A 26,238-nucleotide genomic window follows, 5' to 3' on the forward strand; every position below is an offset into this window, starting at 1 on the left:
GGAGTGACAAATCTGCATTTCAGAAAAGCCACACTGGCAACAGTGGAGAGTGCGGATGGAGAGAGGGCAGGACCTGACGCTGGAAGATGAGCAAGTGTCTCACTTCCCCAGACAGTCTGCAGACGCTTGGCCAGCAGGACCACACTTCAGCTCTCTTTGTATCCTTGCTGTGCCAAAACATGGTAGGCGGCTCATAAATGTTGTCAAGTGAATGAAAATATGAATGAATGAGCAAGACAAGGTGAGAGGATGACGGGCTTGAAAACGTGAACCCTGGTACCGAAGCCCAGAATAATAAACACTGTGAAGGCGATGATGACGGCAATGATAACGATGATGATAGCACTAAAAAAATCAACCACATTTGATTCTCGGGGCCAGTCTCTTCAATAAATACATTATTTATATGAGCCCATTTAATCCTCTCAACAACCGTCTGAAGTGGAAACATAACCCCTCGTTTTTCACATGAAGAAACTGGGTCAAACTGCACGCCAAGATCACATGGGTTATTGGTATGCTAAGTAGTCGTGGTTTGAACTCGGATCTGCCTTTCTCTAAAGTTTATCTTCCTTCTTCCCAACTCTCCCAGGGCTGTGAAGGGCATCTCACTTGGCTGGAGCAGACTATGGAAAGACTAATATCAATTATGGGCTAGTTAAGGCTTTCTCTGTCACATCAATGCTCAGGAAGCCAAGTGAGGATGGAATGAAGCATCTGTAAGACAAAGCTCTGATCATCCACGTGGATGCCAGTGGCAGCTCGTGGATCTTGCCTCAGCCTCACAAGCCTTCGCTCTGCAGTATCACAGGACATTAGTGGGGAGGGACTTAGAATCTGGTATGATAAGAACACTGAAGAAGGCTGCCAGGAGTAGTTCTGCCAATTACATTTAACAAGCCCCTCATCCTAATTCTCAGCCACCCGTGGTGGGTCGGGGTGGGAGTTCCTCACTTTCACTCCCGTCCATCATTCAACAGCTTATAGGTGAAAGAGACCCAGTTCCTGCCTCTCTACCTGCCTCTGATGAACCCCTCTGGTGCCTTCTCCTTTTGTGATTTGTCTTGGGCTGATGAGTCATTGGTCCTTAGCACCCCTGAGGAGCATTTCTGGGAACACAGTTGTTTAAAAGAGCTGATTACTCACTAGTAGCCCTGGAAAAGTGAGGAATACACACTGTCAGGGTATTTTCTGGTGCAGAAAGAGTGTTTGGTTAACTGTGGCTTCCCTCATATCCCAAAGGCTGCCCAGGAGGCCCTCAGCTGACTGATGAACACCTCTAAAACTTAATGTTCCAATTCTACTCATTTTGGTCCAATTCTTCTTTCTTCTAGTGTTTCTTCTCTTATTGATAATTGGATTCTTCCAAAGAAATTGACAAAGCACCTATTCTTGCCATCAGTTTGTGGTCACTGCAACACTCTGACCCAGAAGGTTTTTGTGAACAACCCTGTAAAATCTCAGATGAGACCTTCCCGTGAAGATAAAAACTGCAGGTCATCCCTGGAAGACAATCTAATTCTATCTTATTTGGAGGCACTGAAAACCATGGTCAAAAAGCTCTCCCCCATAGAGCTGTATGTTTTTTCTTGTCGTTGTATATAACTATCTATGTTCTTAACCAGCTCCAATATCTTCCACGCTGCTTTCCATTTCAGGCTACCTGTCAAGAATTGTATACTGTGCCCTTCTAGCTGCTTTGTGATTTATATGAAATCTTCCCAAGCAAAGGCAGCCTCATAAAATTGGTACTTCATAGTAGCACCTGAGGAATTCTGACCAGGCCCTGCAGAAGGAGAACCCCAAATTACTTATATAGCATAAAAAGTTTCTGTTTTCATTTTCTTAAACCTGTAGCCTGGAGATGGATCACTTAATAACGTATTTGGGCACAGGTAACAGAAAGCTTGATAAATAGTGGCTTAAACAAAGAGGACTTTGTTTTTCATACGTATTGAGAAGTCCAGAACTAAGTGGCTGCTGGTATGATGATGTCTGAGCCAACATCACTTTGTTTCCTGTGGTCTCTGCCTCATCACGAAAAAATGGTTGTTGCATTTCCATGGATATCCTTAGCTGCACGGGAGCCTGAGAAGTAAATATTTGGCTTTCCTGGGCTGCAGAGGGGAGGTAGGCAATGGTACAAGGGCTGGGAATGGTTATTCAGTCAGCCAGTTGCCACTGTCTGCCCCAGAAATTTACGGGAGAAAGATGAAGAAGTAAAACAAGCATTCATGGCATTTTATAAAGGCAAGATAGCATAGTCAAGCCCATTCAGCATCTAGTCATTTCCTTTTCCCTGGACAGTACCTAGAAAGTCCTGTGCCTTATATGCTAAATTTAACACTTGCCCATGAAGAGAAATGTAAATTTCTACTTGAATTTTATTTTCCAACATAAAGCCTGACATAAATCTTTAAAGTAAAATGCATGACTGAAATAGTAAAAATAAATTGGAAACCTCATGCCTATTACAAAAATAATCAAATAAATTTTGAAGTAGTCAATCAATGAACTATTATTATGCGATAGTTAAAAAGTATGAAAAGCAGTATAGAAAGTTATAGGTGATCTTATGTAAAGCAAAAAAAAAAAAATCAAATTGCCAAGTATGACATATGTGCATTACATTTTTGTAAAAGGAAGTATTTATACATGTACACATTTTTAATGGACTTGAAAAGGTCTAGAAAGGTTGTACTGAAGTATTATCAGTTTTTAACATTAAAGAATGAATTTTGGAAGCAGAATCTTATTTTTAAATTATTTTTGTATTGTTTCAACTTCTTCCAATAAGCATGTATAACTTTCGTAACTAAAAAAAAAATTTTATTAAAGCAATCTTACCGTTACCAAAGGGGAGAGGGAGGGTGGGAAGGACAAATTAGGCGTATGGGATTAACAGATACAAACTACTATACATAAAATAGATAAGCAATAGGATTTACTGTATAGCACAGGGAATTATATTCAATATCTTGTAATAACCTACAATGGAAAATAGCCTGAAAAAATATATAACTGAATCACTTTGCTGTACATCTGAAACAAACACAATATTGTAAATCAACTATACTTCAACTTAAAAAAAAGATCTTACTAAAATTGCAAATTTAGACAACCTCTGGGTAACTTGAACAAAGTAAATTCAGGCCTGTCATTAGACAGCTATGCTATTTTTAACTTCCATTTTGATGAAAAAATGTAAAATTGAAGAAAACCCACTCCCTTTCAGAATTATCTTCATAATACCTTCAAGTTATTTACATTTGGGGGAGGAACAATATAAGAATGGGGCGGAAAGGGTTATTATGGGATTATATGAAATCATGTGTGTGAAACTTCTGAAAATTGTAAAGCACTATAGAACTTAAAGAATCTTTCATTCAATAAAAAAAGTTAAAAAATTATTTACATTTATAGAGAGTGTAAATGGAATCACATTTTTGACTTGCTCATTTATTAAAATACTTTGGCAAAGTCACTGTTTACAATCAAGGTAAGACTATTTCAAAATATACCATGGGAATATATGCTTAAGAATGTGTCAATCTTTAGTTGAGTAAAAGTGTAACTTATCTTTTGTCAGATTCAGTGATGGTCATTGTTTTTAAAGGACTCCACTCCCATTCTCTCATATCCGTCATAACAGAATAACAAGAAAAAATAAAAATTCCACAGAACTTCTCACCGAGAACTGAAACCATTTCTCTGACACCTGACTTAAAAGTCTTATGAATTAATTTCTTGCCTATTGTAGTGTTTTTGAACTTGACATTTTTCTGGAGAAATTTGATCTTAGATCACTGAAGAAAATCATTGATAGATATCTTAACTGCACACTTTTGCTTGATAGGAAAATTAGAGTAAGATAAATGCATGGAACACAGCCACTGTTCTGTAATTTAATAACATGTATAGAATATGCTGGCATGAACTATTCCTTGCCAGAAGCCATGTTTTCATGATAATGTAGAATGTTTAGAATTTTTTTAAAAACTAAAGTCATAATCCTTTAACCCCATTTTTTTAAAATAAAGAGCAGGCTTTAGTTACCATGTCTCTAAATAGAAAGTAAAAGTCAGGTTGGGATTCTATTCTGGATGAATTCGGTGTATTTCATGTGTCTTCTTTAAAATTCGAACATTTTATGAAACAGAGTTATATTTATATCCATAAAGCAAATTAGAATAAAATAGGATTATTTGGGGGAAAAATACTGATCCATAACCAACTGGCCACATTCAATTAATTCTTTTCATTAGACTGTATGGCTCATTAACCAGAGAAGTTTCTCTCATTCGCTCTCCTTTAAAAAAAAAAATTAAAACAAAAAAATTTTGTCTTAAATGCAGCTTCACTTTAATGAAAGACAAGCACAGGGTCCCATGAAGAGAACAGAAGGAGCTGATTTTTTCTGCTTGTTTAGCCATTTTTATGCTTGTGGCTATATTATAAATAAATAAAATCCAGGGCTTATCAACTATAAGCCAGGAATATGAACAGGCATCATATTTAAGCTCCTGAACTAAGAGGCAGAAACCCAGAATGAGTCATAAAACCATTTATTGTCAGAAGAATTTTAAAACATGCAAATAACTATGTAGAGAGATTCGAAGGCCTTTCTACATTCTACTTGCTTTGCACACACCTCACTGGCAAGTTGCATCTCTCTACTGTTCATACTCAAGATATTTGTGAAGTTCTGATTGTTCTGATTCTTGACCTGGGAATCAATGTCTGAACCTCCCAAACATAATGCATAGTCATCAAATCACCTCTGGAATAACAGGGCACTTGCTACCATGTATTATTTTGACTATGTAATGGAAAAGAAGCAAGCCTGACATAGGCAGTTAAAAGGTAGCATTTATTCATTTGAAAAATACCCAAAATACTAGAGTAGAAGTTCTGGAGGAACAGTTTGAAGTATATTCTAAAGTAATATTTTCTAATTATAATTCTAACCATAACAACACAACTGCTGCTACTATTTAGGGAGCTTCTACTTGTGTCCGGCAATACACTTGTCTTTAATGACTGTAATGTGCTTTACAGACATTATCTCATTAAAATCTGATAACTCTGTGAGGTAGGTATCATCATCACCCCCATTTCAGAGCTGGGTAAACCATGGCATTGAGGGGTTAAGTGACTCATCCAAGACCACACAGATAGAGAATGACGGTTTGAATCCATGAGGTCATAACTATACTAAAAGGAACAATTAATCATAAAAATCTAATTGGTCACTGTTAGAGGATACTAGTGAACTAAAACACTCGTAAATGAAAGGGAAGCATAAATCATTTATCTTGCCTTTTCTTTAAGAATGCTACTAGTAAGTGACTTAAGAGTAGAGAAGAAGTTTGCCTTCACAGAACTATTCACCTAATAATGACAAAGAATTAGAATATCACCATTTTGCAACCTGTTATGGACTGAATATTTGTGCCCCTACCCTAATGCATATGTTGAATCCCTAACCCACTGTGGCTGTATTTGGGGATGATGCCTCTAAGGAAGTAATTCAGGTTAAATGAAGTTAAGGGTGGGGCCCTGATCCCATAGGATTAGTGTTCTTTTATTATTATTTTTTTATTGACATATAGTTGATTTGCAATGTGGTGCCAATCTCTGCTGTACAGCAAAGTGACTCAGTTGTACACATATAGACATTCTTTTTTTATATTCTTTTGCATTACAGTTTATAACAGGATATTGAACATAGTTCCCTGGGCTATACATTAGGACCTTGTTGTCTGTCCATTCTAAATGTAATAGTTTGCATCTAGCAACCCCAAACTCCCAGTCCATCCCTCTCCCTCCTGCCCTCCCTTACGGCAACCAAAAGTCTGATCTCTATGTCTGTGAGTATGTTTCTGTTTTGTAGATAGGTTCATTTGTGCCATATTTTAGATTCCACATATAAGTGATATCATACGGTATTTGTCTGCAACTAGAGATTATCATACTAAGTAAAGTAAGTCAGAAAGGGAAAGGATTAGTGTTCTTAAAAGAAGAAACACCAGGGCTTGCTCCCTTTCTCTGTATCTCTCCCTGTGTGTGCTGACCAAGGAAAGGAGCACACAGCAAGGTGGCAGCCACTTACAAGCCAAGAGAAGAGGCCTGAGAATGAAATCTACCTTGCAAGCATGTAAATCTTGGACTTGTCAGCCTCCAGAACTGTGAGAAATAAATTTCTAATTTTTAAGCCACCCAGTCTGTGGTACTTTGTTATGGCAGCCCAAGCTAAGACACAACCCTTAACAAATTAATCTAAGCACTGAGGACTGACAACACAAAAAGAGAGACAGCCAGATATTATGTGCCTCTAATGGAAGAAGATCTTACCAGTGTTGAGGTATCCTCTGCAAAAAACAACCCAAAAGCTGAATTTGATCAAGTCTCTATGTCCAACTGCCAATTTACAAAAAAACACAGGAAAGAAAGAAAGACACGTATAAAATGACATCACAAGGGTGAAATCAGCAAAATCCAGATGCCGAGAAACTCTCCAGGTGTAAATACCTTGTTTGTTCAAGAATAACAACAATAAATTATTAAACTGTATGAATAATGACACAGAAGAGGAGACTGAGAGAGAAGAGCTTATGCATGAAAAGGTCTAATAGATATATCAAAAATCCAGATTTCAGAAAACTAAAAAAAAAGTCATGAGATTAAGAGAGATATTTGGAAATTTATAGATATTTGATGACAACTGAATTATTGCTCATTTTTAAGACATGTGAAATGGTATTGTAGTGTTTTTGTTTTCAGTACCTTTGAGAGATACACACCAATTTATTACAGAAGAAATGATCTAATGTTTGGGGAGTATAAAAGGAATAATGTTAGTTATGAGTTGATTATTGCTGGAACGATGAGGAAACAGAGGCTCATTATATTATTCTGTGTTTTTTATATGCTTGAAATTTTCCATTATTAAAAGTTTTTACAAATTTGAGATCATATTATAAACCAATCTAGATATACATGTCCATGTGTAGTCAAAATTCAATAGTTTTTAAAATTTAATATGTATGTGAACAGTTTTCAAGATTTTTTGTTTAAGGATATTCAAGAATAATCTTAAAATTTCCAAGAGGATCACTTTTTAAAAAAAAAAATTTTATTGGAGTATAGTTGCTTTACAATGTTGTGTTAGTTTCTATTGTATAGCAAAGTGAATCAGCTATACGTATACATATATCCCCTCTTTTTTGGATTTCCTTCCCATTTAGGTCACCACAGAGCATTGAGTAGAGTTCCCTGCGCTATATAGTAGGTTCTCATTAGTTATCTATTTTATACATGGTATCAATAGTGTATATATGTCAATCACAATCTCTCAATTCATCCCACCCCCCCTTTCCCCCTTGGTATCCGTACGTTTGTTCTCTACGTCTGTGTCTCTATTTCTGCTTTGTAAATAAGATCGTCTATACCAATTTTTTCAGATTCCACATATATACGTTAATATACGATATTTGTTCTTCTCTTTCTGACTTACTTCACTCTGTATGACAGTCTCTAGGTCGATCCACGTCCTGAGAGGATCACTTTTTAAAGTAAGGAAGTCTCATTCTGTTTTATTATTATAATACTGCAGGACTTAGAGGAAAATATATTCTCTTTTCTTTAACACAAATTTTCTTTCTTAATAATCTTTTATTGATTGTTCCAAGAACCCACTTAGTTCTGCCTCATTATGAGAGAGCAGTCTTTTCTCACTATGTTTTAATGAGATGAAAGATCACCATAGCCTAAAGGACTATACATTCTAAGTAAAGGACATTATTTCTTAGACAATAAGACAAAAATTCCCACCATCATTCAGTAATGTCTTTCTATTGATTAAATTCAAGAGGTAAAAAAATATATCAAATTACTTAATATTTAACAGATTGGCTTTAGTTTCTGAGTACTAATGTTGTTAAGTGGAGTTCATATAGACCATACCCATAAATACAGACATAAATATTATCCCAACTCCAGCACTGCAGAAGAGCCTGCAAATATGTAGCCATCTAGTGACTATGGACAGAGTGACCTTTTCTAAACATCTTAGCTTCTGGCTCCCAAGTTAAACTTAAGCCACTTTTTAACACATCTAGCAAGGTTAAAATACCATCAGAGAATCATTTTATTTGTTCATGGGACTCAAAGATGATTCTGCAAACCAAAACAAAACAAAAAGTGACACAATTCTAAAAGAAGGGATTTGCATGGGCCAGAGCAAACTGGAAGATGTGGGTAACAGAAATGTAAGTGGGAACTGTCTCGCAAATAGTAGATGTCCAATAAAAATGCACTTAATGAATGTGAGGGATAATTCTTCCTCTAAAGAACAAGAAGTAGTCACTGGATGGGGCTCCAGGGAATCATGCTGAGTTGGAAAGGAGGGAAATTGAGGAGTCCTATGTGAAAGGATCTTAATTTTCTTAGTGGATGGATCAGTGAAATCAAATAATGAATGGAAGTGAAGGAGGAGATGAGGAATTTGAGGAACTAGGAAAAAAAGCTCAAATACCTACTGAAGAGGTGGAAAGAAATGAACTAAAAATGAAACAAGAATTACAAAAGGGCATGATGTCGTTATGCTATTTGCCTTGCTTGGTTGGAAGCCCTCTGAGGGCAGGGACCATCTCTTGGTTATCTTCACATCCCCCATATTGCAGAAGTGCTCTCATCATGTCTGTAAATTAAATAATCTCCTCAATTCGTGCAAGTACACCCAGAGCACACCTCCAGGACCTGTCAGATACACACAGAAGTAAGCTAAAAAGTAGGATAGAATAGTAGAGCCAAAGTTCTTTGATGAAGGTAAATAAAGAGCAGCATGTCAGAACTGTCATCAGGGTAAACGTAATACTTAGCTCATAGCAGGCATTTCATAGTAATTTTTTGAACTAATGGAAATACATCCCTTATCTCCCTCCAAACAGGGCGGGACCCACAAGTTTATATCAAAGTACTTGGTGCGAGGGTGGGTAGGGGGTCCACCAGAAGTGGTTAAAGTAAAAGAGTCTGGAAAGAAATAAGTAGAACTAGAAGAGGGGACCTCTTTTGATCTCACTGAGCCTTACCATCGCATCTGGCAGATGCTGGGATGGAATCCAGAATCCTAAGAGAACCAGTTGTCTGTGGGGAGAGGATTAGAAGAGATATTTTGACACAAGCTCTGGAAAAGGCCGGAACAAAGATGTAAGAAGGTGTCAGACTTGCTCAAGTAAAAGGAGGAAGCTGCTGCATTTGGCTTTTATCGGTTGATGTGTTTATATTCCCTGGGAAGAAATGGTTGACAAACGCCAGAGGGAAGTAGAAAGAGCTGGGTAATGCAGAGCTTGCTTCATAGGAAGCTGGTCTCTTTAATGGTTATGATAATTACAGTGTTCTCATTTCTTAATGCTACAAGTTCAATGAAACATTGGAAATGAAATAACAAACCCATTTACCTGGTATGGCATAGAGACTCCGGGCTTAATGAGTATTGAAAGGCTGTGTTCCCATGAAGGTGACTCCTAGAACCCATGAGAACAGCCTCCTTTGAGATATGCTCCACTAAGCCCATGGTACCTCCTTCTGTCCCATCATCAAAGTCAAAAACCTGAGAGTCCTCCTTCACCTCATTCATTCAAACAGTCCCCTGGCTTTGTTGGTTCTGCATTCTTAATATTGATCAGAGCTTCTCTATTCACTTGCTACTTCTTTGACCCAGGCCACCATCACCACTGGCCCAGAGTAATGGTGTGGTCTCCTCTCAGCTGTACCTGCCTTCAACCTTGCCCCAGGACATCCAGGCTCCATTCTGCTGCAAGGGTCACCTTTCCAGAATCCAAGTTTAACTACCTTGCTTCCCTTTTCCACTTATCACCATTGAATGGCCCTCCACTGCCTACCAGATCAAGTGTGGCTTCCTTAGCATGGCACGCAAGGCCTTCTATCTTCGGGTCCCTCCCTCCCGGCCTCTCTGGCCTCATCTCTCATTATTTTCTGTGAACAACAAATTACTTACGACCCACCCCGCCAGGTTATTAGCCATTCTTTGCATATAAGCCCTCACCTATGTGAGTGCCTTCATCATCTTTGTGTTTTAAGACTCAGTCCAAGTGCCATTTTCGCCATGAAGCTATCCTTATATCACTCCTTTATAACTTGGTGGTAGACAGAATAATGACTCCCCCCACCCCCAAGGATATCCACGTACTAATCTCCTAACATGTAATTATCTTACACAGTAAAAGGGACTTGGCAAATGTAATTAAATTAAGGACACTGAGATGGGGAGATTATGCTGGATTATCTGGGTGGGCTCAATGCAAGCACAAGGGTCCGTATAAGAGGGAGACAGGTCAGAGTCAGAGAAGAAGATGTCATGGCAGAAGGAGAGGTGAGAGAGGGAGAGAGAGAGCGAATTTAAAGGTGGCTGAACCAGGCTACCAGTTTTGAAGCTAGAAGAAGGGGCCACAAGGAATGCAGGAGGCTTCTAGAAATTGGAAAAAAGCAAAGAAAAATAATTCTCCCCTAGAGCCTCCAGAAGGAATGCAGCCCCAATGACACCTTGATTTTAAGATTTCTCATCTCCAGAACTCTAAGATAAACTTCCATTGTTTTGTCACAAATTTTGTGGTAACTGCGGCCATGGGAAATTAATACACATTCCCTGCCCTTCCTTCCCTCCACCACAAGGGAAAATTGACCCTTCTGTCTTTACACCTCTCTTGGACCCTTCATACTTTATAATTTACATACCTTCCTCTCCTAACAAGAATATAAATGCTTAAAGGCAGAAACTGCATCTCTTGCATATTTATGCATGAGCATAGGGCTAAAACATACACGGCCATTCATTCATTCATTCGTTCACTCATTTTCTCCTTCAAATATATACTATTTATTGAGTGTTTAACATGCACCAGACACTGCTATGTTCAGTAAATGCACTGAAGAGCAAAAACAGAGGCTTCCTGTCTTCAAGGAGCTTATAGCTTGATGGAAGAGTGAACATCAATTAAATCACCCCCAAAAGAATCTGAGGTGACTGAAGGATGTATAAAATTGGATGAAAGGTACTCAGGGTGGGCAGAGGGAACGGAACACGCAAAGGCTCTGTGGGAAGATGGAGCATTTGAGGAGCTGAGCTGGATGAAGCAGGTCAGTAGGGGCACGATGGGAGGGCATGATCTGGAGCAGCAGGCAGGGGCTGGATGCCACAGGGTCTATGGCTTCCATTAAAGATACTGACCTCTAACCTAACACTGAAAATTTATTGGAAAGTTTTAAGCAGGGGAGCTGGATGAGCAGCCTTGAATTGAGAAATGATCGCTCTTGTCACTATGTGGAGAATGCTTGGAGGATGATGTGGGTGGGCAGAAGAGTGAAAAATGGTGAGACCTTTTATGGGAAGTTGCAAGAGAACAAGGGAAAGCGAGAGAGAGTGGAGATGGAGAGAACTAGACAGATGAAGGGATATTCCGGAGGCAAAAGTGACAGGATTTAGTGTTCAGTTGGATGTTGATGGGCAAGCGAGGTGTCAAGGACAATGTTTTTGAATGAGGGAAGGCAGTGTGTTCCTAGAGCTTGGAGGTAGAGAAATCATAGTAGAGTACTGGATAGGTTGCAAAAATGGGTGAAATGCTTTGCAGCTACTCCCATCAAGAGGTAGAGTCTATTTTTCCAACTCTTGAATTTGTGGTGGCCTTGTGACTTGCCTTGAGCAATAGACTGTGATGAAAGTGACATTCTGTGATTTTCAAGCTTAAGCCTTTAAAGCGCTTGCAGCTTTCATGCTCACTCTTGGAACCTCAAGATTGCTATGGAAACAAACCTAAGCTAGCCTCCTAGATGTTGAGAGGTAGGTTGCCCAGTCATCGCCATTTTCCCAAGTGAGAGATAGTTCAGATAACCTCTAGAAAGAAAACCATCTTATTAACTAGAAGATGACCATAGATGCATCATGAGTGAGCTGGTCAAGACCAGCAGACATAGTACTTAGCTGAGCTCAGGCCAACTTGTTGACCACAGAATCATGAGCTACATAAATAGTGTGGATTGAAGCCATGAAGTTCTGGGGTGGTTTGTTATGCAGCAAAAACTAACTGATACATAAACTCTGAGAGAGAGACAGAGAGAGAGAGGAGAAAAAGCAGAGGGCAGTGCTATCTAAGTAAAGTATATAAATTCAAGGAAGAATGAACCTTGTTAGTAGATTTTATGTGACTTTATGAATGTAACAATTCAATGACCTTATCATATATCAAAAACAAACTTTTAGGGTCCCAAATATCCTGATTTTCATAAAAGGTGTGTGCACAACTAGGATTATGAGTAGACGAGGTAAGAAGAAAATTAATTGAAGGTCTCGAAAGGAGAGTACGATTCATAAGAAGTAGGTTGAAAATTCCTCCATTTAGAGTAAACAAAGGCAAGTCGGGCAAGCCAATACAAACTTATTGTGATCAGTAATATCCAAATCATCAGCCAGGAGTAAGGTAATTACATAACCTTCCATGTGCCAGGCATGAGCAGTGTCCAGGCAGTGGAGACTTGCCCCTTCCTGGACCAATACTTGCTAAGTATTCAATGTGCCCTTAATAGAGTTTGAGCTCTGTGGGCCTGTGTAATTCTTCAGGGAACCTTTTCCCTCTTTCTAAGGTAATGCAAATTAGAGTTTGCTCCACTGAGACTTGTGACCCTTTATTAAGTGCAGGAGTTTAATGACTTTCTTATTCTGCAAGTTCTTTTCACTTCTTCCTGTTTTCTAGCTAATAAAGTCAGTTTGTTAGATGTTGGGGCACTTGAAGCTCTCTTCAATCTTACTGTGACCTAATTTATTATAGCGGATGCAAGAAACTTCACCGAAGAACTCATTAAAATGACCCTTCTGTGCTTCTCATGCTATGCGTATTGGTGAATTCTCACATGTCCTTAATTGCTTAGGGGAAAAACAATGACCTATTAGAACTTTAAGGAACAAAAAGGAAATAATAAAAAAAGGATCATTCTAAGTGGAAATATCAATTCAAGAGAACGAAGTTACTAGAATAAAAAACCTAACTGGAATTGAAAACTATCCTTGGCAAGTCAGGGTTTACACAAAAACACAGAGGGGTTTACCAGGAAGATGATTCTTGCCCTGAGAGAGGGAAAACAACAGCGCTCAGGCATGTATCAGAGCCTCAGATAACTCCCAGAGAGGTACTCTGAGGCAAGCTAGGGAAGACATTCTTAGCTTGGAGAATGATGACCCCAGATAAAGAGAAAAGAGCAAAGGCCCAGGATGGTAAGTGGACCAACTTAACCCCCAGCTGGGCTGGCCCTGCAGCACACCCCAGGGGAGGCCACTGTTGAGGTGCCACTCAGCAAAGAGGGGAACTTCCCCGGGTCTACCAATTCTGGCAGAAAATACAGGGCACTTTTTGTTGGTATTTGTGTTTGGTCCTCATTTGGGGTGCACAGCTCCAATCTTATAACAGCTGAGGGGGCTCTCAGGATGGATTTGAGGAAAAGGACTTCAAGGCAGGGGAAAACAAATGAACAAACAAACACAACCAAAGAGACTAGTAGCTACCAAAGGGGAGAGGGAAAGAGGGAGGGGCAAATTAGGGGTATGGGATTAAGAGATACAAACTACTATGTATAAAACAAATAAGCAGGGCTTCCCTGGTGGCGCAGTGGTTGAGAATCTGCCTGCCAATGCAGAGGATACGGGTTCGAGCCCTGGTCTGGGAAGATTCCACATGCCGCGGAGCAACTGGGCCCGTGAGCCACAATTACTGAGCCTGCGCGTCTGGAGCCTGTGCTCCGCAACAAGAGAGGCCACGATAATGAGAGGCCCGCGCACTGCGATGAAGAATGGCCCCCACTTGCCGCAACTAGAGAGAGCCCTCACACAGAAACGAAGACCCAACACAGCCATAAAAATAAATAAATAAATAAACACAAAGTTTAAAAAAAAAAAAAAATAATAAAAAAAAAATAAATAAAACAAATAAGCAACAAGGATATATTGTATAGCACAGGGAATTATAGCCATTAACTTGTAATAACTTTTAATGGAGTATAATCTGTAAAAATACTGAATCACAATGCTGTACACCTGAGACTAATATAATATTGTAAATCAACTATACTTCAATAACAAACACAGTTAAACAGATAAACAAACAACCCCCCACACAAAAACAAACAAACAGAAATCGGCTGGCTGGAGAGTGGGTTCACCTGAGGAGTCTTAAAGGTACTGATGCAATGGAATGTTCCTGCTGAAAGAGCAAATTCTACATGGTTGTCAGTTATTCATTCGACAAACATTTACTGAGGGCCTCCTCTCTGCCAAGCACCAGGACTCAGAGACGGTGGAATGACAGCAAAAAGAACAGGGCCTTGATATTTGGGGTTTATTTCAGAGTAAACAATTTAATGGAAACAGGATAAAATACCTGACGTTTAGCATTGAGATTACTGAAGATACACACACACACACACACACACACACACACACACACACACACACACACACACACACGACTATACACAAAGCAAAATGAGAGGAAAAATGGGGGCATGTTTTTTGAGGTTTAGTACAACCAACTTACTGTGTGAATAAATACACAAATCAGTTGGTGGATTCAGCAGACTGTGGCTATTACCAACTTTCCATAAGAATTCAACATGCTGCAGGAATTAATTTTTTTTTAAAGAGGGAATAAGAACAGTGATTAATCCAACAAGTACAAAGAGCAGGGTTTTTTTTAAAGAGCTTCTACTGTGTTTGCAAATAATAAAATATTATTATTTTCTAACACCATCAGGTCCCTCTACTCTTTTTTTTTTTAACTGTGGAAAGAGCACTTAATATGAGATCTACCCTCTTAATAAATTTTTCAGTGTACAATATATTATAGTTGACTAAGGTACAATGTTGTACAGCAGCTCTATAGAGCTTATTCCTCTAACTTGACCGAAACCTTATGCCCAGGTCTCTCTACTCTTGATATGTTCTGATTTCTAGCTCCAACCCATCTGCACATGGCAGACACCAAAGCTAACCATGATGAACTATAGCTCTTAGCTTTGAGGACCTAGAAGAATGAGGCTAAAGAAAGATGCTTTCAGAACATTACTGTCTTTAAAATTATGATTACAGGGAAAATTGTCCTTCAATCATGCTGCATTATTTATGAACCAATTTCTTTTTAACTGACAATCTTAACTTAAAGTTGACACATTTCTGGATACATATCTGCCTTGTCAGAACTTTGGGGCCACATACATTAGAAAACCATGTGTACTATGTTTTTAGCTGTTTGTACTGCCATCAAGGATGGCTGCATACACTGGGTGTTTCCTAAATTTTATGTTCCATATGTAGTTGGGGGGAAAAATGTAGCATTGTGTGCATGAGTAACAAAGACATGACCAATTATGACAGTAGAAAATTTCATTATTTCATTAGAGAAATAATTGCAAGCGGAGTTTGAACAGTGTAATGTGAATTTTAACCTCAATGTAATAAGATGAGAAAATTAATGAGGCTGTTCTAGAGTCCAGAGGTAGCCATGGCTCCAATGGAGCCCAGTTGTGTTCTAATCGTGCTGGAAGAGTTAACATAATAGTTAGATCCACTTCTAATATTTTTCTCTTTTAACATATTCCATCTAATATCTTCATTATTAGAGTGTAGCATTGTTTGTGGACTAGTGAGAGAATAAGAAGTAGAAATGTTACAGCTTCAAGGTACATTTGGATGTTTAGCTGGTAGAATTCACTAGGATATAATTCCAATTTTGAGTCAGTAAGAATAAACTGTTCCTAAATTTTAATCAGAAGGTGTTAAGAGAGCAGTATTAGGAATAAAAGGCTTTAAAATACCATTCTAAAACTTAAGTAAAGTTGCTTTGGAAAATTCCATATGTTCCAAACTGTTTTGAAGCTGATGTTCCATGCTTCATAAATTCCATTTGCCATTATATTATTGAATTCCATTTTCATTCTCAGCACCATCATATTTAGACAATCGTAAGAGCTTAAACCTAAAATAACCTCAACAAGTCCCCACATTGCAGACCAATATTCTAGAGCCCTGACCTTTATTTTACAAGGCTTTGTAGAGATCGTCAAATAAGGAGAGATTCTGCGGTAGAGTCCATTGTTGAATTCGAGGGGAGAGGATCTTTGCATCATCATTGACCAGTGGTAAACCTCTGGTCAATTGAAAATGGTTTTTCTGGGCCATAGTTTCCCTCCCTTGACAGAAAACTCAATAAACAACTAATCTGTTTGTTTCCTGGGGTTACTGTTAGTATCACATGGAATGATGCACGACTTTGTCAACTTTAAGGAAGATGGAAAGGTGGTACCATTGGTCACTAAGTCTTGAACCAATTTAAGTTTTTCCAACAGGCTGATTCTTCATTTTAAAGAAAACCTAAAGATGAAATCCTAAAATTCACGAATGTGAAAAATAGTTATGTACACTACTAAAACTTTTCTGGAGGTTTCCCTTGATAAATTTACTGTTTAATTCAATTTATAAAAATATGGGTTTGAAAGAACAGCCCATTCCCTCTACCTGATTTATCTAACAGCTCTGCCCACTATCTAACATTTTCTTTTCTTTGTTTATTATTGCCCATCTCCACCCTGCTGAGTAACATGAAATACTGCTGCACCTCCAGTGCCTGGGGAAGTCCCTTGCACTTAGTAGAATCTTAATAAATGTTTGTTGAATGAATAAATAAATGAATGAATGAAATGATAAGATATACATGCTAAATTAAGTTAAACATCACTTCTAAAGTATTCCAAGTAGGTTTTTCTTTATAGCAACTAATCTATAATTCCATAATTATGTCATGATAATATAGATAATTTGAGAGTACTGACTTTATGAAACTTCATTCAACAACCAATGATAATAATTACAATCTATTTAGTGTAGTACTCCATGCCACATACTTATATACACTATTGAGAACCTCACAACAGCATCTCCCTCCTCCAATGGTGAGAATCCTTTCCTCATTTCACAGATGTTAAGTCACTTAATTAAAAATCACACAGCTAGTGGGGAATGGGAACCAGAATCTGAAACCAAGGTCTGGATGGATCATTCCACAGAGATAGTTCCTCCCAAAAGAGGATTCATTAAATGTAAAAATTAAATGTGATTTAATGTAATCTGATAATGTCTTTACTGCATCCTTGTTCTGGATAAAAACCTTAGGAAGGCTATTCAATGTTAATCTGGCAGTCATTTTCTCCTGGTGTTTGAAGACATCGTTACACTATGTATTTTGGCATTTACTGCTGTTCTGAGAAGTCTACTTTCAATCTAGGCATCATTTTAAATGAATTCCCCAGGTGATTCTGATATAGGTGGTCCACGGACCACAGTAGCAAAAACAATTCTGGAGATAAAAGAGAGACTCAGAGCTTCTACAGAACCTTCCTCCCCAACAGCTCCAGGCTCTTCCATGGGATGACCCGTGATCCCATCCACAAGGAGGGTTGAAGTCATGCCCATTGAAGACACAGAGCAAAGAAAATCTGGGGAGATCGAACAACTGGTCAGTTAGCATCACAACCAGAGCTGAAAGCTGAAAGCCCAGTCTCTTAACTTGTTCTAGAGCTGAGCTTGTGAAACTTAACTGTGCATGTGAACCATATGGAGATCACCTAAATGTGGATTTCAGTACTCAGTAGGTCTGGGGTGTAACTGGAGAGTCTGCATTTCTAACAAGCTCCCAGGCGATGCTGGTCCTCAGTCCATGCTTTGAATAGGAAGTTGTAGAAGCAGCTGGTTGTCCCCCTTGGAATATGCTTAAGGATTAAGCACATGTAAGGACACAACACTCCCGGTCCCACAAGCTCTGATTTACTCCAAGAAGGATCACTGTATTTCTTACTCAGATGCACATTAACATAACCCTCTCTGTCCCCATTCTAGAGTATTTTCCAGAATAGGAACCAAATGAGGAATGTCCTAATCAGCCTTTCACAGGTTATCATCGTGTCTAAGAGCCCAGGCTTGGGGTCAAACACACCTAAGCTATAGTCTCAGAATCACCACTCATAAAATGTGTGACCTTGTGACCTTGGACAAGCGGCTCAGGCTCTCTACACCTCCTTTTCCCCACCTTGAAAATACTAATAGCAATCCCTCAGGATGCTGTTGGGAAGGTTCAGACTGTGTGAGATGCAGAGCACAGTGCCTGGTAAACAGTAAGTGCTGTCCAAACGTCAGCTACGTGAACTCTTAGCATCATGTTGTGTGACCCTCATTCCAATATTCCTAGGCTTATGAAAGGAGTCCAAGCTTTTCAGGATTTTATGAGCTCTAATCCTTCCCTCTTCAAACCCCCTCAAAGAGTTATTATGAGGATTAAATGAATTAATATGCATGAAACACTTGGAGCTGTGCCTGTCACATAATTAGTACCCAAGATGGCTTAGCTTTTATTTTTAGCCCTTACTACAATGATAATTAAGTCACCTTTGAGGGATTTTTAAATTGCCTCTTCCCTCATTACACTGCAAATCTTAGGAGAGTAGGGACTACATCTGTTTTAGTCACCTCTGTATCCTACATCTTAACATTGTGCCTAGCACACAGTTGCTGCTCAATAAATATACAGTAGAAACATAAATGAATGAGTGTGAGAACAAATGAATGAGTGAATGATTGAGAAAACATGCTTGCCTTCCTGAAGAGATCCACAGGGGAAAAAAAAAGCCTTGAGAAACACTCTCTTACAGTGTAGAGGCAGTTGGAGGGAGAGAAGGCAAGCATATTGGGAAACTGGTCTGGGGGAGGGTTGGAGGCGATGTCTTCCAAACTCCTCGGAGGATGAGGAATTTATAAATACCACTCAGAGGAAAGAGGTGAGTCGAGGGAAGGAGACTGGGAGAGGGCTGCCAGCAGATAATGCTCTTGGAAAAAATACCAGCTAACCAAGTTTTTGGATCAAATGTGTCAGGAGATGCTTTGAGGTAAATAAAATATGAGAAATGAGAAACCTTTGAATTTCCTACATCAGGGGCTAATGAGAAACTCAGGGTGGGCAGCAGGAGGCTTTCCCTGAGCTTTGATCCTTAGGGAGGAAAAAATTGGGATTTGTCAATTCGCCTGAGGAGCTCTCTCAGGTGGAGAGAGAAGAGGGTTAAGGTCACACAATATTAGGTCAGAGATCATGTCAACCCCCCTCTTCCCAACCCCTCATAACGAATGGATTATGCCTGGACAGATGGCAGGGAAAGGCTTCCGAGGAAGTTGAAAGGGAAACACAGAAGCATTCCCTGAGCTGAGCTGATCACAGGGAATTGCTTTATCCATATTGCATTTGGTTTTATTATAGTTATTCTTCAGTGAAGATACTCTGTCTCTGCAATTTATAATATGGACATAAGTCCCTGCTTGAGATAGAATTACTCATCAAACCATTGATAGACTACTTTAGACCCATCCCATAACTGCAGTCATTTTCTTGGTAGACTGGGGAAACATTCCCCCTCACCTCATGCACACATCAAGGGCACCGAGTGAAAACTGACAGCAGAATGAACTTTGATTACAGAGGGAAGGACATAATGATACAATCGTCTAGGCCCACGTGGTCTCAAAAGGGTTTTCTCATATCATTTATATGAGAGCGATCCTCTCCAGAACTCTGGGGAGGGGACCCATTATTTCCATTTTACAGATGTAGAGACTGAGGCCCAGAGAAGACTAATGAATTGTCTAAGACCATGAGTGGCAGAGCCAGGATCTGAATCTATTTCCTCTCATTCTAAGTTCAGTTCTTTAAGACAATGCAGGCAGAAGATAGCTTTCTTGATGGGCATTCTGCCGGAGCAATATGCTTGGAATGCCTCTTATCTTGGCAAAAGCCACAAAGGTCTCAGTAGTGACAGATACCTTTTAAAAGTTCATCAGATGATGAAAGATGTGGGCCCAGGTACAGTTGGAGGCCTTCTCCTGGGAAAGCCCTGCATCTATCCAAGCTCAGGAGTACGTGTGATGAGCACCATTGCAAATTACTACCTGTCTTTAATGTGTTCCAGATTCATGTCCACAACTCTTTTAAGATCCATCCAGGAGCTCAATGTCTCCTGTAGCCTCTAACGAGGCTGAAATATGGTTAAACTAACCCCAAAGATTCTTGGGTGTACCCAGTTCAAAATCTAGGGTCCGATCTCAGGCACTCAGACTTCTGGTGAAAACCCAGAACACACACATTTCTGGTATGTGCCAGATCCATAAACTGGCCTTTCTCCATTTGAAATGATTCTTCAGCTCATTGGACTGGAAGTCCATTGAGCTCTGCTCTTATCATCCTTCTGTACTGATTTCACCATAAGGCCTGCAGAAACACAACTCACCTTTCAGGGCTTCAATTTTCTGACTTAAAGAAATTAAGGTTTAATGTTTTACTGTCACTGGCAAGAGGTCAGATGGCTTGAGGATGTCATCTCTTCCTGCTGGGATGCTGACTCATACAGTAGGTACATCTGACTTCAAAGCCCGTGCGCCCCATCCACTCTGCTGGACTGATCTCTAGAGCTTCCTGTGGTTTTTGTGATGTATCACTCCACATTCCTTGAACTACTGAGGATGGGAATGAAGAAGGGATGCTGCTATTTGCTATTTGCACTAAGAGTGCAAAACCACCCAGTTAACAAATACTTAGTAAGGAGCCAAGCCTGTGGACCTCCATCCACGGCTACATTGCTGTTATTTCCAGTACAGCCTCAAAGAGAGAGTGTGCTTTAAAAATATTTACCTTGGTTTTCTCATTAGATTTTATAACTCTGTAGAAAAACACTGGATTTTTGTGTCAGGACATCTGAGTATGAATCTAAGCTCTATCCACTATTAGTTGCAAGAATTTGGGCATATAACAATTCTAAATGTCCATTTATTCATCTATTAAAAGGTTATAGTATTTTCCTATTGCCTCATTTGTTGATTGCTGGAATCAAATGAGACAAAATGTGAGGCAAATGAACATGGTAAAGTGTTATACAGAAGGGATATAATAGTAAAAAAAAAAAGACTTAGAGATGCCTTACTTGTCTTTGTTAGACAAGTTGTACAGAATATTTGGGGAAAACCACTGAAAAATCCTGGAGTTAACCATGTAGCAGTGTATCTGAAAGTCAGGGAAGTAGAAATGCTAAGGGAAGATTCGGTCAAAGCTGGTGGTTATTACTCAGTTTCTTGCAAGGTTTTAACTAGGGATTATTTGGCATTGTCTGGAGATAATTTTGGTTCTTACAACTTGGTGGGTTGGGGGGGCACTTGGCTACTGACATCTAGTGGGTAGAGGCAAGGGATGCTGCAAAACACCCTGCAATGCTTATAACAGCCCCACATCAATGAATTATCCGGGCCAAACTGTTAATAGTGTTGAAGTTGAGAACTCCTGGCCTACTAGAAGTTGCTTGAGTTCAGAAACGAGTATACCGTATTTATTCCTGTGTTCTAGCACCTAGTGCTGCACTTGGCACAAAGTGGACACCATATATATATTCTGAATAAATGAACAAGTGAATGAACACCCACAGAGAACCCGATAATGCCAGTTAGAACTAATTCATACTGCCAGTGCAAGTCTTATTTCCTCTAGGCACCCTCTCTGTCTACTCTTCTAGCTTCTTTACTCTTCTGTCCTGTTGTAGCTTCATCCCTCTTTCCTTCTCCCAACATCGGGCAAGAGTGAGAACAGCGTATCAAATCTGAGGATGCCTTGTAGCGATAAATAGTGTTTAGAAGGCACAACTACAAGACTTCCCCTGGCTCCCCACCTTCAGACCACTCCATTTCAGCCAGACGAATAATCACATCAGTAAATAAATGGATTCACTCTCTGAAGGAAATGGATTCCTTCACTGAGCATAAACAGACAGGACCAAAAGCACATATTTCCTGCAAATGTCTTACTAGAACAGTGCAATTATGCTTTTAAAAAGACACATCCTGAGCCATGAAAAAGAAACTAGGTTTAGATGAGAAAAAGGAAAATGAAGGCATTTAGTTCTGGGAGCACAGATATTATGTCGATCTGTTCATCACGGAATCTCCGAAGCCTAGTATGGTACCTGGCACTTGGTAAGCATCCTTAAATATTTGCTGAATGCAAGAATAGCCTGGTGAAGTCAACACTCCAAGCCTTCCCTCAAATCTGCCCCCAGTTAAAAAAAATTATTTTTTGGTCTCAACCATTCAATTTCATAGGAAGGCAAACTGAATGTCATAGGGTTTGAAAAATTATATCCCGTTTCTTCCCTTATCCAAAGCTAGATAAAGATATACGGGTTCATCATTGAGAGGTAGATGTCACTATGGTGACTTGAAAAGTCCTCAAGTAATAATCTATATTGGGCACAAATGTTCTTAAAGCCATTTTTTTTACCAGAAATAAAACAAGTCTAAAATATTTGTCATATCTTTGCCAGAAAGCCTACACAGAGACAATGTGTGGTAATTTGGGAGGATTTAAAGATTCTGTAAGCAGGGCTAGAGAAGTCACATGGGGACTATCAATAGAAGCCTTTTACCCCCAGCCTCCCAGTCCCCCCAAAAAACCCTAATGAAATGATTACCCCCTCACATTTGGCCAACCCAAAGCTCCACAGTGAACTGATTGCCCTGTGTTGGGAATAAGCTTTCCAGAAACCGTAGTGGAATGCGTTTGAAGTTGCCCAGGAACCATTTTCCATTAAGACTTTTGGCTAGAATCTGTTCAAAAATGATCACTGTAAAATATATTAATTATGCAGATCCATTAGTCTGCAGAGTAGAGTGACTGAGGTGCTTCCATTTTCAACTCATCCCTAATCTTTAAACATTTAAAGGCACACCAATGACCAAGAGCCTCTTCTAGAGGATTGAATGCCTCATGTGTTCCTTTCAGGCTCAAAATCCTCCCTGATTCCATCTTCTTAGACAAGGATGGCACAGGACCACCAGCTCTGTTTGTACACCAGCTTAGAATGTTTGATGACAAATTCAAGCTTCGTCCCACGCTCATTATGTCTTAACACCAGATGCTATTCCTGCATACTCAATAGATCATTTTTAAGCTCTTAAGGATCCACTTGATTAAGTACACACATCCACAGCCAAAGAAAAGGCAGAAGGAAATGTAGGTAAGATGAAAGACAATCTCTACTGTGATTTATTTTGGATTTGGTCTCCTCTCGGAAGAAAGCTCTATCTTGTAGATGGAGACTGACATACAGATATGCTTTATAAAATTGTCTCTAAGTTTAGTTTTAAGGGATAAGCCTATATTTCATGAACGCTGTGGATGAGTACAACATATTTCTTTAAAGTAAAAGTGCTCATTTGATGACTGTTAATATATTTAAAACTCTCATAAATGCTGGTGGAAAACGCAGATTGATTTAAATTTCTTTATCCTGACTGGCTCTAATACCACAGTCTCTGATTAAACCATCCAATTATTATTTTTTAAGAGCAAGAAAAAGAGGTCAATAAGTTTTGCCTCTGACAAAAATGACTATCATTTTGGAAACACATCTTACTGAGTACTGCACTCTGATCTCTTTAATTTACTCTACACCAGGAGTAATCCAAAAGCTATCACTATTAGATGCCGCAGACCACACCAAGAAGTCAATATTGTGTCAACACTTCAAAACTGGACTCTTAATGCTCCCAATTTGGGATGGGTTGTTTTTGTTGGTTTGTTTGTTCATTTGTGTTTTTAGATCCCTCTGGTTTGGGGTGAAATAGAGCAAAAGTGTCCTAAGCTAGGCGCTCTCTTCTAGCAACATTTTCATCACTCACAATCCTTTCTCTCTCACTGAGGGAAGAAAATGCAGCATTTCACAGGCTCACCTCATGACGGGTGTGCCCTGCTTCTAGTCTGAAAACTGCCAGTGGAGGAGAAATTTCAAACATACTGATTTTACTCAGTTGCATTTTCCTCCTAGAAGATCCAGTTGAATTTTATTGGCTTAAATGGATTTCAAATGGAGAGTTCAGTGCTCAGGTGCAAAAGAATGCATCTGGGGCCTCTGAATTTCAACTTTGTCACACTTCTCAGCATGCTTATCGGCAGCTGTTTTCATTTTTTAATTACCCAGGTGGTATAGGCGCTTTGCAATATTCTACCTGAAGGGCCACGTCAGTGCTTTCCAGCTGGCCACAAAGTGCAAGAAACGCATGCTGGGGGTGAGTAAAAAAAAAAAAAGGTGAGAATTCTACAAAGTCTCCACAAATACATCAATTCAGTAGCAACTGCTTTTTATATTTTGCATCAGTGATAAACCAGATACCTTGAGGTATTGATATGTGTGTTATCATCACATCTTAATTTTGACTCTAGGTTCGAAAGATTGAAAACCAAAGGGATGGATTTCTTGTGATCAATTAAAAAAAGCTACCTTAATTCAGCCACTTCTGCATATAGCTCTCCCGCTCCCTCTTGTCAGATCCACATCTTTAGAGTTGAGTGGAAATACAATGCACACTCTCTAGTTACAAACACATAATTAGCTTGGAGTCACAAAAGCAGAGCCTGAGAAGGAGGCTATGTAGCTTCAGAGGGGGGAAAAGCACTAATGAAAATATGGTGTAAAAAAAAATATGGTGTGTTATGGTACACCCCTGCAAATCACTGCAGACTAGGAGTTGGCTGTAGATTGTACTGATGAAGTGAAACCCTGGCTGAGGGGAGAGATGAAGAGCTTGACTCTGGAATGAGCCTGTCTGGCTCTGAGTTTCATCATTATCACTGTGTTGCCACAAACAAATGGCACACTTGCCCTCTGTCTCCGTTTTCTTGTCTGTAAAACGGGGATTTATCTGTAAATCTCCCTCCTGGGATGGCTGTGAAGATTCAAGGAAACAAGCCACGTAAAATGCTTAGCACAGTGCCAGGCATGTAGTAGGTATTTACTAAATGGAAATGACGACTGCATTCCTCATCTTGCTAAAAAGAATAAGTGGTCTCATCGTGAAATCAAAATTCCCTTTGTTATTCTCCCCTACATGGCACAGATTTTTATTCCTTTGAAGAGATTACAACAGTTTTGGGGGTAATGGCATTCTGGACTTTTCCAAAGGGATGCTTTCAAGACCAGGCACGTTCATCCTAAATCACACAAAAGGTCTTGACCTCTTCAAGATACAGACGCCCCACTGTCCTTCCTATATCAGTGGGTGCGAGCCTGCTGGGAGCCCTAACAGTTTTGTAAACTGGCAACCCGCAGGACAAGACAGATGCTTTCACCTGCAGGGTGCCCCCCCACCCCCAGATCTGCATTCATTTCTGTTACCAAACAGCTTCAGAGGATGATCAACTCCGTTTACAGCTAGCGACTTTGTACATAACCTGTTAATGACAGCCATGTAAGGAGAGGGATGACAAAAATATTAAGGGATGTTGGGGGAGTGGGTGTTTGGGGAGACAAAGACAGATGTTCAGTGCTGTTGAGTTTCCTTAGCGGTAAATGCCAACAGCCCAAGGATAGAAGTTTTCTTTTTTCAACAAACTACCAACTAAGGAACACTTGGTTCTCGTGAGGCTTTATGGCATCTAAGGCTGTTATAAGGAACATGCTTCTTGTGACCAGTAAAAGGCAATGTAAGTTCATATGGGTTTAGAAGATTTTAAAAAAATGTATAATAGTTTATTACCATACATTCAAATGAATACCTTAAATGTAGTCTTATTTTTTTTTAATTTTTACTGGAGGATTTTTGAGGCTGAACTCAATTAACCAAAATTCAAAATTCTGTTTGTCAGAATGAGTAGTTCCATTCCAGCTTGCAAAGGGTGTGTGAGGGGCAGAATGCCCAAAAGAAGTAGTCGTGAGGACCACATTCCTAGATTCCCAGACACTAGTGTTTCCATGAGCTGCCCCTAGATTACTTCAGGATCTGAATCATTGCTCTTCCGAAAAAGAATTCTATGCCTTAGAGGTCTAGGCACACATGACGTTCCTAACTTTACTTTCAAAATCTCTGAAGAATAGATAGTCAGACCCCCTCTTGCTTCTTATTCAGTGGTGCCTTTAACTTTCATTACAAATATATTCTCTAATCCATTTCACCATGAAAAAGACTACGCAGATTTGTTGATTGTGTAACAAAAAGAGAAGATGAAAACCTCAGTTTATTTCCATTAGAGCAATTATTTAATCATCCAATCATCTCGGTCTAGGATAATTATATTGACAGACTTTCTCTCAGACTTCTGA

General features: G+C 39.4%; 1 protein-coding gene across 2 annotated transcripts in view; it reads right to left on the reverse strand.

Annotated features, from left to right (window-relative positions):
• The window catches only part of SYNPR (synaptoporin), a 297,141-nt gene that overhangs the window by 126,243 nt on the left and 144,660 nt on the right, over nucleotides 1–26,238 (reverse strand). The window lies entirely within an intron of this gene.

The sequence above is a fragment of the Balaenoptera borealis genome (assembly GCF_965194805.1).
Source record: "Balaenoptera borealis genome assembly, chromosome: 12".
Classification (NCBI taxonomy): Eukaryota; Metazoa; Chordata; class Mammalia; order Artiodactyla; family Balaenopteridae; genus Balaenoptera; species Balaenoptera borealis.